Source organism: Panthera uncia, chromosome D2 (assembly GCF_023721935.1).
Source record: "Panthera uncia isolate 11264 chromosome D2, Puncia_PCG_1.0, whole genome shotgun sequence".
NCBI lineage: Eukaryota > Metazoa > Chordata > Mammalia > Carnivora > Felidae > Panthera > Panthera uncia.
Window position 1 is genome coordinate 54,068,196 of NC_064818.1, and position 13,989 is coordinate 54,082,184.

The 13,989-nt window shown below is 43.1% G+C and overlaps 1 protein-coding gene across 5 annotated transcripts in view; it reads left to right on the top strand.

Annotated features, from left to right (window-relative positions):
• The first annotated feature begins 2,316 nt into the window (after positions 1-2,316).
• Positions 2,317-13,989, top strand: part of LCOR (ligand dependent nuclear receptor corepressor) — a 156,369-nt gene continuing 144,696 nt past the window's right edge. For 2 of the 5 annotated variants that reach the window (XR_007460946.1, XR_007460945.1), the window contains exons 1-2: positions 2,317-2,468; positions 3,499-3,572. The gene's annotated coding sequence lies outside the window, so the exon portion shown is untranslated. Of the gene's footprint in view, positions 2,469-2,913; positions 3,209-3,498; positions 3,573-13,989 lie in introns of those variants that run through there. The other 3 variants (XM_049646443.1, XM_049646447.1, XM_049646444.1) reach the window with 3 other exon arrangements.

Here is a 13,989-nt window from a genome sequence, read left to right on the forward strand (position 1 = left end):
GGCCTTTGTGAGAGGTCAACTATATGTTGGTTCCCAACTTAAATAAGTGAAGCAACAATTGCAATTCAAAGTGGAGTAGTAGAAATAGAATTGAATTAAGAATTGGGAAATCTGGCTTCCTGCCCCCCCCCCCCCCCTTCTGGCTTTTCTTGTCCACCTTCTACCCAGCAGCTATGCAACCTTGGTCAAGTCACTTTATTTGTCTGGGCTTGTAATTCCATACCTCAAATTAGAGTTGATCTCTGAAGTCTCTAGGATCCTCTTAATCTGCGTGTCTGAGACCCCTTAAGAGATTATGTTAAGGAAGTATTACCCTTGGCTCAATCATTTTAAACAGATTATATGGGTAACTGGAAAATATATTCACTAACTCATTTTAGAATTACATGTTGTTGTTCATTTATTTGAAACTTTATGAAGCATGCTTCCTCCCCAAACCATAGAAACTTGGTGAAAAGCTGCAAGACGCAAACCTACCACCTAGTGGTGAGGAAAAGAAGATTCAGATTGAAGATAAAAGATGTCCTGCCATCCATCACAAGTGCAGGGTGCCTGTCCTCAGCAATCTTTGATCTCGTATTTGTCCTTTCCCCTCACCACTCAGGATAGTTTTGTGTACACAGAAATTCAATATTTCCTGACTTAATAGTTTGCTCATTTGACAGCACTCTTTAGCCAATGAAATAACGTGGACTTTTGAAAATTGTGGAATAATCATTGGTGTTAGATTTGGGAAGCAGTGATGCCTTTCTACTCATACATCTCAAACCAGTTCTGCCCAAGAGTCCCAAGCAGTCCACCTCTTCTTTTTTTTTTTTTAATTTTTTTAAATGTTTTTATTTATTTTTGAGACAGAGAGAGCATGAGCAGGAGAGAGAGAGGGAGACACAGAATCCGAAGCAGGCTCCAGGCCCCGAGCTGTCAGCGCAGAACCCGACGCTGGGTTTGAACTTACAGACTGTGAGATCGTGACTTGAGCTGAAGTCGGTTGCTTAACCGACTGAGCCACCCAGGCGCCCCCAGTCCATCTCTTTATGGATAGACACAACATTCCACAAGTGCCTGGTTCAAGGAACCAGGACCGCTGCTTTGAAAAGACACAAATCAATACACCAATGGGATTCTTGCAAGTATTTAATGACTTTGTTTTATCTACTACAGTAATTAAAATTAAGTCTTCATGTTTAAATTTAAATATCTAAAAGCAGGAATGCACCATCTTTAAGCTTAAACCCAAAGGTGAGGAGGAGGCCAGAATCCTAGGGTATTGGGCTTATTGGTAAAGAGGAATCTATTTTCCATTTAAAAATTTTGCTTTTCTAGTCAGCCCCCGCTTTCTCCTTTCGTTCCATTTTCTCTTTCTTTCCCAAATAACAGCCAAGTAATTATGATCAGAATTGTTTAAACGGAACAGGTAGCGTCCTAAGTCCTGGGACTTAATTATCCCAGGTTTTCACCTGAAAATCTCTTTGGTTACTGAAAATATTTCTCGAGCCTTTCTTGAAATATGGAATTATGCTATTTTCCAACACTCTGCTTTACGTATTGTTAATTTAGCCTTATTTTGAAATACTATTTTCACTTTAGTACGATTTTCTTTAACTTCTCTCCACACACGAGGGGTTCCGAATATTGCCACTTTGAGAATTTCGCCTATGATCAATCAGCCTTGCTAGTAGAAACCTCCTCGTTTTTCGTTTAATTTAAAACGCCTGGTTTCCATTTTTACTGTGTTTACGAACGTTGCCCAAGACTTCCAATGACTTAATGAACTACACCCTTCTCACGTTTTACAACTTTGGGGCTATGTGATTCCACGGGCATCCGGGCATTTACTCTTAACTCGGCTTCTTTAAGCAGGCTCCCGAGAGGAGCCGTTTCGGCCGAGAAGTTTAGAGAAGCAGTTACCACGGAACTCGCAACAGTTGGTGTCGGGCGATAGGCAGGTTAGAAATGATAGCTGGGGCTAGTTTAAGAAACACAAAGTCCAGGGAAGGGAGAGGAAAGGGCAGCCGTGGCCTTGGGGTACAGTGCGGAGGGGGTGCAGGGTCGCGGGGGGGGGGGGGGGGGGCGCGCGAGTTCCTGCTCCCGGAAGGGGCATTCCTGGGCCGCCAAAGCAGGCGGCGGCTGCGGCCAAGGAACGCAAGGACCGCAGTCGAGCGCCCGCGCCGTGCCAATTGCTGGGTCGACGCACTGCCAGTCCGCCCCCGGGACGACGCCGGGGCCACGGCGAGGTGAGGCCGGCCCTGCCCCCGCGCCGCCCCCGGCGGGAGGCGCGACGCCCAGGCCGCGGGTGCGTGCGCGGCCCCGGGCGACGCGGCTGGGCGTGCGCGGGGCCGCGGCGGAGGCAGGGCCGGGCGGGCGGCAGAAGATGGCGAGGGTGTGTAGGCGGCAGCAATGCTCCGTTGAGAGACGCGGCTTTCGGCAAGAACTGGACTCGTGGCGCCACAAGCTCATTCACTGTGTAGGTGAGACCCTCCCCCTGCCGCCTCCGGCCCTCGGGCCGCCACGCCACCGGCTGCCCCGGACAAGGGAGGGAGCCGGGACAGAGGGAATTGCTGCTCCGGCCCGCCCGCCCTCTTTGGCTCGGGCGTCCCCCTCCCCCACCCCCCGGAGTGCGGGCGCGCGCGACCTCCGGGCGGGATCTCCCCCGCTCGGGTCTGAGCGCGCGCGCCAGCCCCTCCCCTCCGCGCGCCTTCCCCGGGGCGGGCACTCGGGCGGGAGCGCGGGCCCCCTCCCTCCCCCGCCTCCCCTTTTCCCCGCCCGGCGTCCCGGCGCCGCCGAGGGCTTATTGTGGAGACTCGCCCCGCGGCGCTGCCGCCTGACTGGGGGCGCCGCCTCCGGTCCTGCGGAGCCGGGCGCGCGGGGGGAAGCGGGGGGGGGGACGGGGGCGTGCTGGGCCCTGGCTCAGCCCCCTTCTCCGCTCTGGCCGGCGCCTTCCCCCTCCTGCGCTTCCCCTCCCCCACGCACGGCGGCGCGCGCCCCACTCCCCGCGTGCACGCGCGGCGGCGGGCGGGCGGGCGCCCGGCGCTCGGGCGTGTGCGAGGCGTGAGGTGGAGATGGGGGCGGAGGGAGCCGGAGCTGTCACAGGCCCCGGGTCCGTCTGACCGAGCCAAGTAGGGTGTCATGGCCGCGGGGGGCAGCGGCTGCACTTCCTCTGCGGGCGGCGGTGGCGGCGGCGGCCGGGGAGTTAATCCTCGACGCTCGGGTCGGTGTGTGTGTATTTGTGTTCGGTGTGTGCGCGGCGGGGAGGAAGGGGGTGGGACCGGTCCGACCGGGAAGCTGGAGCGGGGGTCGCTCTTGTCCCCTTAGGGGATTTACCGGAGCCGCCGCCTCGCCGAGAGCCTCGCCGCACCCCCCCTCCCCCCGCCTCCCGGGCCTCGGGTGGCTTTTTCCCCCACGGGCAGGAGGGAGTGTGGACGGGGGCGCCCCGGGAGGGGCCGGGCGGCCGAGCTGCGCCTCTCACACTGTGTGTTTTGTCTGTTTTTCTCTCCCAAGGTCCCGTTTCCCTCTGTGCGGCGGCCGGCGGGACCATAAGGGCTTAACTCATATATTTAACCCCCCTCCAAAAAGTAAGTGGCCCGTGTGGTGTCTCCGCTCCGCCCGCCGCCCTCTAGCCCCAGTCCATCCTTGTGTCTGACTCTCCTGTCCTCCAGCATTGTTATTTCCCCATCTTTGCTTCTGTGCTGCTGCTGTGTGGGGAAATGCTCTCTCGTGCGTTTCCGTCCCCCAGGCCCAGTTCTCGGGGAGGCGCAGAATTCCAGCCCCTTCCTCCCCCTCTCCCCCCGTGGGGAATATTCTTGGGAACCAGGTCTTCCACAGCAGAATCTAGGAGATTTTGTCCGTTCTCTCGGGCCCCTCATCCCCTCCTTCCCGACAGGGTTTCGTTGGAAGGAATTATGCAAATCCTGCTTTCTGGTGTCCATTCAGCGGCAATTTCATGCGGTGAGAAGTTCTCTTTGTTGTGCGAGGGGGAGAACAGACACTGATTTAATAGACATATCTGTTGGGGGGAAGGGTGGAGGGGGTGTGGAGAGGCTCAGTTTGGAAGAATTACAGCACTTGGTTAGCTCAGTGTCTTTGTGTTTGAGCTTTCTGGCTTGACAGGAGGGTATGTCCTTTACAGTGTCCCATAAGAGACGTTTTCTGTAATAGATTAAAAAGCAAAACTGAAACTTTAAGTAAGTGAAACATAAGGTAACCTTTACCTAGGGAATGTAAGCCCTTCCATCTCTGCAGTGTTTCATTATAAGGATACATGTGAATTTTGTTAAGAATTTAGACTGTAACGTCAAAATTAACGTAGGTAACAATGCTTTAAGGTATCTGATATCACTTTGGTTGTCCACAGGTTAAAAGTACATCTTAAAACGTGCCTGTGTAAGTAATAAAGGCACGAATCAATTTTTTGGTGTAATTTGACTTGTGGATATATTTTAAAATTTTCTTTCTGCTGATCCAAGCCTACCTCTGCCCTCTAGAAAGCCTTTTGGTTGTCATTTATCATTTATTCTGTCTCTGCTTGTGTTTTTTCAGACCTATCATACGTTTGCTAAAATTTTATGTCAGATGAAGCACTTTATGAATTACTTATTAGTTGTAACCATCATATGAAAGGCATGTGGCTTTTGAGAAGCGTGAAATTAGTGAATTTTCAGAATTGTGAATATACTGAAATCATTTTGAAGACTTTTTCATGTTTTTGTTTCACTTTTTTCATGATTTTTTCAGTGGGGCTTTTTAGGTTTTAAAAGATTACTGTTTTAAAAGTTACTGTTAGTTAAGATGGTTTTAATGAGTTGTTTATCTTATTCTAATTCTGTTTGCTTTGAATCCTTGCCTTCTGCCTCAGGCTCCCTTTTTATCCGTCCTTGCTAGTGTTTGTGGTTACTTACTGCTGCTTGACAGGATCTTTTTTTTTTTTTTTTCTTTCAATGACTAATAAAGTCTGGTAAATATCTGAATTGAATATCAAATTTTGATTCATTTTTTGAGGGAGGATTTTAATCTGGTCATCCGTTTTCTTAAAGCATAGTTTTAAATCCAAATTTCCACTTTCAGTGTAGTAAAGTTCAGGAGGTATTTAAAGTCCAGAGTGCAGAGCAGTAATACACAGTTGATAGTCTCCCAGCTAAAATCAATTGGGATTCATATTTTCTTTTTTATTATATGTAATTTCTTTAAGAGAAGTGTTCTAAGTAAATCAATTGTAGTGTTAACTTTCTATACTTAAAAGGGCCAGCAGTGATTCTTAGTGCAAAAGGCAACTACTTTGTCACTAGCAAATGTAATAATTCCTCGTTTCCTTGTTTATTTTAATGAGACTGGTTCTGAACAGTTAACCTTCTATGTGATTCTGTTGACTGATTGTCTTAGTACTTTAGGGTCATTTGGTTTCTAAATGGTATTTAATTGGTAGCAATCTTTGGGTTAAAAATGAATTCTCATTTATTTCCAAAATCAAATTCTTCTATTTTGGGGGGCTATTTGGTGGGATGCATTGAGATTGTGGAGGTGTTTTGTTTCTATTATTAGGTTTCACTTGTATTAGAATTAGTAGCAGTTTCAGACAGTGATTATGATCAAAATGGATATTTGGTAACCAGGTGATTATTGAGATGTCTTCTGGGACTTTGGTAGTCCATATTCCAGGAAGATTGAGGTTCTCTCTGCTGCTTGGTGTGTTGTCAACTATTGCTTGGCTGCTCCTCATCCTTGCTGTATTCTCAAAAAGCTCTTCCCAGTGTAGGGAAAGTTTTGTTGATTTCAGGTTAGCTCTGGCTTGGCTGAAAAAGGATAGCATAGTAAATCTTTTTAACTTACACAGTCGTTTCAAATTGTCCTGATTCCCTCAAATGTGCTTGTAGCTGGAGCAGTTAGTTCTAGGAAGTGTCTGAATAATGGCATTTAAAAAACATTTTTTAGCCTTACGGGGCTACACTGGATGACCTGTAATTTCTTTCAGAGAATTAAGCATTCATCGTGTGTGGGGACTTGCCACTTCGGAGCACCCACCTAATTCTGTAGCTGCTTGTATTAATGCTGTTTTTAGGAATGAAAGGCAGTTAGGTGAGTACTTATTTGATTTAAATTTGTACCTGACACTGGGTAGACAAAAGTATTGGGTAAGCTACCCTGACCTTCAGGAGCTTTTAGTACATAGAGAAGATCTGGTGTATTCAATAATAGTACAAGGTAAAATATACCATATTGTTGCGCAAGAAAGTTCTAGGAGTGTTTAGAAGTGAAAAATCTCTTGAGATGATATAGGAAGGCTTTATGAAGAGGGTGGCAAATTTTTGCTTCATTTTGATGTGATGGGCATTTCTTTCATGAGAAACAAGTAAAAATGGCAAAGGATGAGAATGAATTTAAACTGTTTAAGTCTATTTAAACTACAGTCTGTGATTCATGTAGCGGATGTATAGGTGATAGTTTTGCAAAGGTAGGGTGTAAGGTTTTCTACTGCAGGTTAAAGTGGGGTCTCTTTGTTAGGCACCTTGGGGTTTATAATACATTTCTGTCCTCAGTTCAGAGGAGGAATGTTTCCTTTATTTGAGGATTCCATTGTGGAACTCACCAATGACTATAAAACAACTATATTGTTTTTTAAATCACCTTAACAGGGATGATATTGTTATCCAAAACAGTGTCTCTTCTGCATAAACTCTTTTGGAGGCTATACTTTATTTCATCACACAAAACCTATTTTTGGAATTGCCTAAAACCAGTGGTGTGTGTATGCTTTGAATATCCTTACTATTGACAAATTTTCATCCTTAGAGGGTGCATTTGGTATTTGGAAACAGTTGAAAAGTATTTTTTTGTGGCAAATAAAGGTGTATGTGAAATAACAAGATTGATTTTCTTTCCTGGTTTGCAAACTGGCTGTGAAGCTCAGCAAAGGGGTTTGATTTGTTTTGATATGCCTCAGAACTTCTCTTTTTTTTTTTTTTTTAATTTTTAAGTTTTAAGTTTTTTTTTTTTTTTAATCTCAGAGAGAGAGACAGAGCATGAGCGGGGGAGGGGCAAAGAGAGAGGGAGACACAGAATCCGAAGCAGGCTCTGAGCTGTCAGCACAGAGCCGACGTGGGGCTCAAACTCAGGATCCGCGAGATCATGACCCCAACCGAAGTCGGACACTCAACCAACTGAGCCACTGCGCCCTTCTGTTGATTCTTAATTCTTTTATGTCTACCCATATGCTATATGGAATCTGGACATTGGATAGATGTGAATAAACAAAGCTGTTGTTTTGTAGTTTGAAGTTAAAAATTTACCATCACTAACCTCCAAATTATCTTTTACTCTTTGTGAATATTTAAAAAATCTTTTTACTATTCCTTATAGTTGCACATTGCTTTTGGGATTATTCCAGAGTGAATTATTAGCTCATTTTATTGATTGTCTCTTGTCTGCAGGAAGTATCCCAAGTACAGTGGCTCATACCCTGAATTTTGTTTTCAATTGACATATAATTTATGTACCATAAAATTCATTCTTTTAAAGTATACAGTTCAACGAATTTATTTTATTCACTACATTGTGCAAACATCACTAATTCCAGAACACTTTTCAATACCCAAAAAAGAACCCCCCCATACCCATTAGCAGTCATTTTCCATTTGTCCTGTGCCTCAGCCATTGGCATCCCCCAGTCTACTGTCTGTTTCTGTGGATTTGCCGATTCTGGACATTAAATATAAATGTAATGATACAATATATAGCCTTTTGCGTCTGGCTTCTTAGCATGTTTTCAAGATTCATTCATGTTGTAGCTTGTATCAGCACTTATTTAATTTTTTTTTTAATGTTTATTTATATTTGAGACAGAGCATGAGCATGAGCAGGGCAGAGGCAGAGAGAGAGGGAGACACAGAATCTGAAGCAGGCTCCAGGCTCTGAGCAGTCAGCACAGAGCCCGATGCGGGGCTCAAACTCGTCAACTATGAGATCATGACCTGAGCCGAGGTCAGATGCTCAACTGACTGAGCCACCCAGGTGCCCCTCACTTTTCTTTTTTATGGCTAAATAATATTGCATCGTGTGGACATACTGTGTTTATCGTTTATCAGTTGATGGGCATTTGAGTTGTTTCCCCATTTTGCCTATTATGAATTATGTTGCTGTGAACATTTGTTTTCACTTTTCTTGGGTCATGTGAAAACTGTTTTAACTTTTTGAGGAACTGTCAAACTGTTTTCCAAATTAGCTGCAGTATTTTACATTCCCACCAGCAACATAGGAGGATTCATTTCTTCACCTCCTTGCCAACACTTGTTATTGTCTGTCTTTTTGATTATAGTTCTTGTAGTGGGTAGGTCTGAAGTGGTATGTCATGGTTTTTATTGGCATTTCCCTAGTGATCAGTGGTATTGAGCATTTTTTTAAAGCTTAGAGAGTGACACCGTGAGTGGGGGGTGGGGTGCAGAGAGAGAGAGAGAGAGGGAGAGAGAGAGAGAGAATATGAATGAGAATCCCAGGCAGGCTTTGCATTGTCACAATGGAGCCTGATGCTGGGCCTGAACTCATGAACCATGAGATCATTGACCTGAGCTGAAACCAAGAGTTGGACTCTTAACCAACAGAGCCACCTCGAGGCACCCGGAGCATTTCTTCACATGCTTGTTGGCCATTGGTATATTTTCTTTGGAGAAATGTGTTTTTAGATCCCTAGCTCATTTTAAAATTGAGTTATTTTTTTATTGTTGATATATAAGAGTATATCCTGGATGCTAGATCCACATTGGTGTATGATTTGCAAATATTTTTTCTCAAAATCTCAATTTAAGAATAATTACTGATCAGGGGCGCCTGGATGGCTCAGCCAGTTAAGCATCTGACTGTTGGTTTCAGGTCAGGTCATGATCTCCTGGTTTGTCAGTTCCAAGCTCACATCAGGCTCTGTGCTGACAGTGCAGAGCCTTCTTGGGATTCTCTCTCTCTCTCTCTCTCTCTCTCTCTCTCTCCTGCTCCCTGCCTCCCTCTCTCTTTTTCTGCCTCTCTCTCTCACTCAAAATTAAAAAACAAAAAAACTGAAAAAAGAATTACAGATCTGAAGGGAAACTGCAGTATACCTTGTAAAAGGAATAAAGTGAAAGGAGAGAACTAGAATTACTCAGAAGGCTGCTTTAACATTCTTTTCTATGAATTATTAAAATTGTGCATGGCTTTTTAAAAGTAATCTCTGTACTTAACAAGGGGCTTGAACTCCTGACCCCAATATCAAGAGTCACATGCTCTACCACTGAGCCAGCCAGTCACCCCAAAATTGTTGGTTATTTTGTGTCATAGCACAAATATACTTTGCTATCCTAATCTTCAAAATTCTTGCCTGGAATTTCTGGGGCTTGAATTCACAACCCTGAAATCAAGACCTGAGCTGAGATCAAGAGTAGGATGCTTAACTAAGCCACCCAAGTGCCCCCAAATTCCTGCTTTTCTATAGTGAGGGTTCATATATCAAGTTCACATAATGTGGCAAACCACATTATTCAAATCTGTTCTGTACTTGAGTTTTAGATAGTAAATAACAAAGAGGGAAACCTCTGTATAAATATTGTGTCTGAATTTATTGTTTCTAAGTTTGAGTAGTGAGAGAAATCTATACAGTAGCAGGATTTTTGAAATTTTAGATTGCATTAGTTGGTTGCGTTTTATGAGACTCCTATTCGATGGGTTGTATTTATTGTAAGTTACTACATGATTTTATTTTCTGGTGCTAAATATTTTAAAAGACTGTTTTGAGTTTTGTGATTAGCGTCAGTTTCTCAGATTTTTGAGTTGGTTAGATATGGTATCATAAAGTGTCAAGTGTAATGATGTCTTAAAGATGAAATTGAGGGGCATCTGGGTGGCTCAGTCAGTAAGTGTCTGACCCTTGATTTTGTCCCAGGTTGAAATCTCATGGTTTGTGAGTTTGAGCCCCGCATCAGGCTCTGCACTGACAATATGGAGCCTGCTTGGAATTTTCTCTCTCTGTGCCCCTTCCTTGCTTGTGTGTGTGCGCCCTCTCTCTCTCTCTCTCTGTCTCTGTCTCTGTCTCTCAAATAAACTTAAAAAAAAGGGGGGGGGTGAAATTGAGAAGCTTAGAAGGTAGGTGGCAGAATTAGTCTGAGAATTGTTTACTTAATGGATTGTGAGGGGTATGTTAGGAAGGCTGTATGGTTGACACCTTGTAATTTTTGTCTTTTTTTTTTCCCCCTTTAGTTCCACATGCTTATTTATCTTTTGTTAAAGAGAAATATGGATTCTTTGGATTTATCACATAATCAGTTTTCTGAATGTTATGCAATCCAAGGAGGTTATGTGGTTATGTGTAAAGTTATGTGTAAAGTTAGGAGTTATGTGTAAAGCCAGTTTTTATTGAGTGCCCTTATGATAATGAAGTTCTTATCCAGTTTTGGGTAATGTGTATCTGAAAATTAAAAAAAAATTTTTTTTAAAGCTTCATTTATTTATTTGAGGGAGAGGGAGGGAGGGGCAGAGAGAGAAAAAGAAGAGAATCCCAAGCAGGCTCCACTCTGACAGTGTAGAGCCAGACACGGGGCTCCATCCCACAAACAGTGAGATCATGACCTGAGCCAAAATCAAGAGTCAGACGCTAAACAGACTGAGCCACCCAGGGGATCCTGTGCATGTGCACGTGCGCTCTCTCTCAAAATAAATTTAAAAAAAATAATAGTTGGGAAACATTGAGTAACAACTCTTGTTGAAACAATCAGGGGATTTCCCTTAGCATAAATGCTTCCTTTTACCCACCGAAATAATTGTATGATATTTCAATTTTTGAAATATTTACCTAACTTAACAGGTAAAAATAAAACAGAATTAAACTCTTCCAGAAGCAAACTTTTTCTTTAACTTGCTTCAGTTGCTGTTGGAAGTTACATAGTAGTTTTCTGCCTCTGTTAAATACCGTAACACATCAAGACTTATTTTGGGGTTATAGGATGTGAACACCATATTACTTCATGAGAGCTACTGTTATTGGAAAACTATTGTGTGATGAGCATTTTCATTCACATTGGTAATACTAGATAGTCTGTGACTGTTACTTGGTATCTCTGTTAGCTTTTCATAAAATCTGAATCTTTTTTTTTTTTTTAACGTTTATTTATTTTTGAGAGACAGAGACAGGGCACGAGTGGGGAAGGAGCAGAGAGAGAGGGAAATACAGAATCTGAAACAGGCTCCAGGCTCTGAGCTGTCAGGACAGAGCCCGACGCGGGGCTTGATCTCAAGAACTGTGAGATCATGACCTGAGCCGAAGTTGGAGGCTTAACCAACTGAGCCACCCAGACACCCCATATCTGAATCATTTTATCATCATCATAAATAAATGGCTATTTTGTATGTTTTTCTTAGTGACTTTTTTAGAGGTTTCCAGAGAGTAAAGGCATGTTCTACCTCCCCTAAACTCATCATGTAAAGGGGAAGAAAAACTAATTTTAAAAGGATCTATAGGGTGTATCTTGCTTGGTGAAAGAAAATCCTACATGTGAAAATGTGACTTTACCATAATGAAATATATTTTATTTTACAACAGAATTCACATCTAGTTTATAAGTAGCATGCTCCACTAGTATGTTTAGAAGTATTCGTTTAGGGGCCCCTGTCTGGCTCAGTGAGAGGCGCATGTGACTCTTGATCTCTGGGTTGTGAGTTTGAGCCCCATACTGGGTGTAGAGACTACTTAAATAATTATTGGTTTATACAAATTTCAAAAGTAAGTGTACAATGTATGTAGAAGAGAGAATTGTTGAGTTTGCTAAACTAAGATATGTTGGATGATCCTGTTTTTAACATTTTTGTTCTCTCCGTTGTATGGGTATTTGTGGGCCCCTGCCTGAATCCTTCCCTTCCTCACAATCAATGTAGGCATATATTCTAGGTCATTTGTAGGTATTTACCTCTGTATTTCTGTTCTCCTGCTCTTTTTCTTTTCATCTTCTAGATGCATGATTTGCCAAAGGTAGAAAGGATGCTAGAACTTGTTTTCTTGTTCAGCCATATTAATTACAGGGGAAAGAATTTTTAAAAAATCTTTCATTGTGGAAAACTTCAAACATATACGAAAGTAGAAAGGACAGTGAATACCCCAGCTACATCATTTAATGGCCACTGTTTTATTCCCACTGGATTATTTTGAAGTAAATCCCAGGCATCATATTTACTGTTGAATCTTTTGTTGCACCCTTTTTAAAAAATTTATTTATTTTTAAATTTACATCCAAATTAGCATATAGTGCAGCAATGATTTCAGGAGTAGATTCCTTAGTGCCCCTTACCCATTTAGCCCATTCCTCCCCCTCCCACAACCCTTTTAGCAACCCTCTGTTTGTTCTCCATATTTAAGAGTCTCTTATGTCTTGTCTCCCTCCTGTTTTTATATTTTTACTTCCTTTCCCTTATGTTCATCTGTTTTGTATCTTAAAGTCCTTATACGAGTGAAGTCATATGATATTTGTCTTTCTCTGACTAATTTCACTTAGCATAATACCCTCCAGTTCCATCAACATGGTTGCAAATGGATTATCTTGCAACCTTTTAGTATGGTCTCCCTCTTCCCACCTCCCATCCCCAATGTAAATTTAAGGAAATAAGGTATCTAAGTGTAGTGGAGACAAGTTTTTGTTCTTTTACTGTTTTTTATTAATTTAAAAATTTTTTAATGTTTATTTTTGAGCAAGAGACAGACAGTGTGCAAGCGGGGAAGTGGCAGAGAGCGAGGGAGACACAGAATCCGAGGCAGGCTCCAGGCTCTGAGCGGTCAGCATAGAGTCTGATGCAGGGCTCCAACTCGTGAGCGAAGATTGCAAGATCATGACCTGAGCCGAGGTCGGATGCTTAATTGAGCCACCCAGACGCTCCTACTAATATTTTTTAAAAGCTAACAGATACTGAGCTTTTACTGTGCCAAACAAGATCCCTTTGATGTTAGTATCTGTTTTACAGGTGGAGAAACAGATTTGGAAAGATTAAGGGTTTCATTCATGATCACTTAGCTAAAGAGTGGTAGACCCAGGATTGGAATTCAAAAGCCTGTGCTCTTTAATCTTTTTTTTTTTTTAAACATTTATTTGTTTTTGAGACAGAGCATGAACAGGGGAGGGTCAGAGAAAGAGGGAGACACAGAATCTGAAACAGGCTCCAGGCTCTGAGCTGTCAGCACAGAGCCCGACGCGGGGCTCGAACCCACGGACCGTGAGATCATGACCTGAGCGAAGTCGGACGCCCAACTGACTGAGCCACCCAGGTGCCCCCTGTGCTCTTTAATCTTAAACATTCAAGCATATGCCCTTCTTTTAGATTTTCCTATTTGGTTCCACCAAGTTGTCCCCTCTTTCTTTGTTTACAACTACTGATTGCTTATTTGATTTATATTACATTAAAGAATTAATGGTTTCTCTGCCTGCAGTCTTACCATAAATGGTAACATAACTTCTCTTCCAGTTCTCTGTCCTGGAATGCCTTTCCCCTTTCTCTTTAGCATTATCCTCCTGTTTGGCTTTTCTTTTCCTTCTTGATTTTTTTAGTTTTGTCGGTGGTATTCAGAGCTAAGTAGGTTTCTACAGCTGAATGTTTCCACTGGCTTAGTTTTTCTTCATATGTTGCTAGACTTGGCCTTTCTTCACCATTGGCTGAGATTTGAGCATAGGCTGACGAGAGGAAAGGCAGCAAAGTCCCAACAATCAAAGTGATACTGATTCTAGGCCTTCAGTTTGATGAGGCTTCCATGTGGACTGGCCTTGTTCAAGGCACTTTGAAGTTTGTAACAAAAGCCTTACAGTAACAGTGTGTAGGTGTCTGGCCTTTTCTTCTATACATATCCTTCCTAGAAACCTCAAGGGTTGTGGGAAGGGCAAACAGGGTAAAGCAGATTGGGATTCTGGATTCCTGGATTTTAGTCAAATGCCTTCTCAGTTTTAACCTCCTGTAATTTAGATTTGATGCAGTTGGCAATAAATATTTTTAAATGTGTGCTAG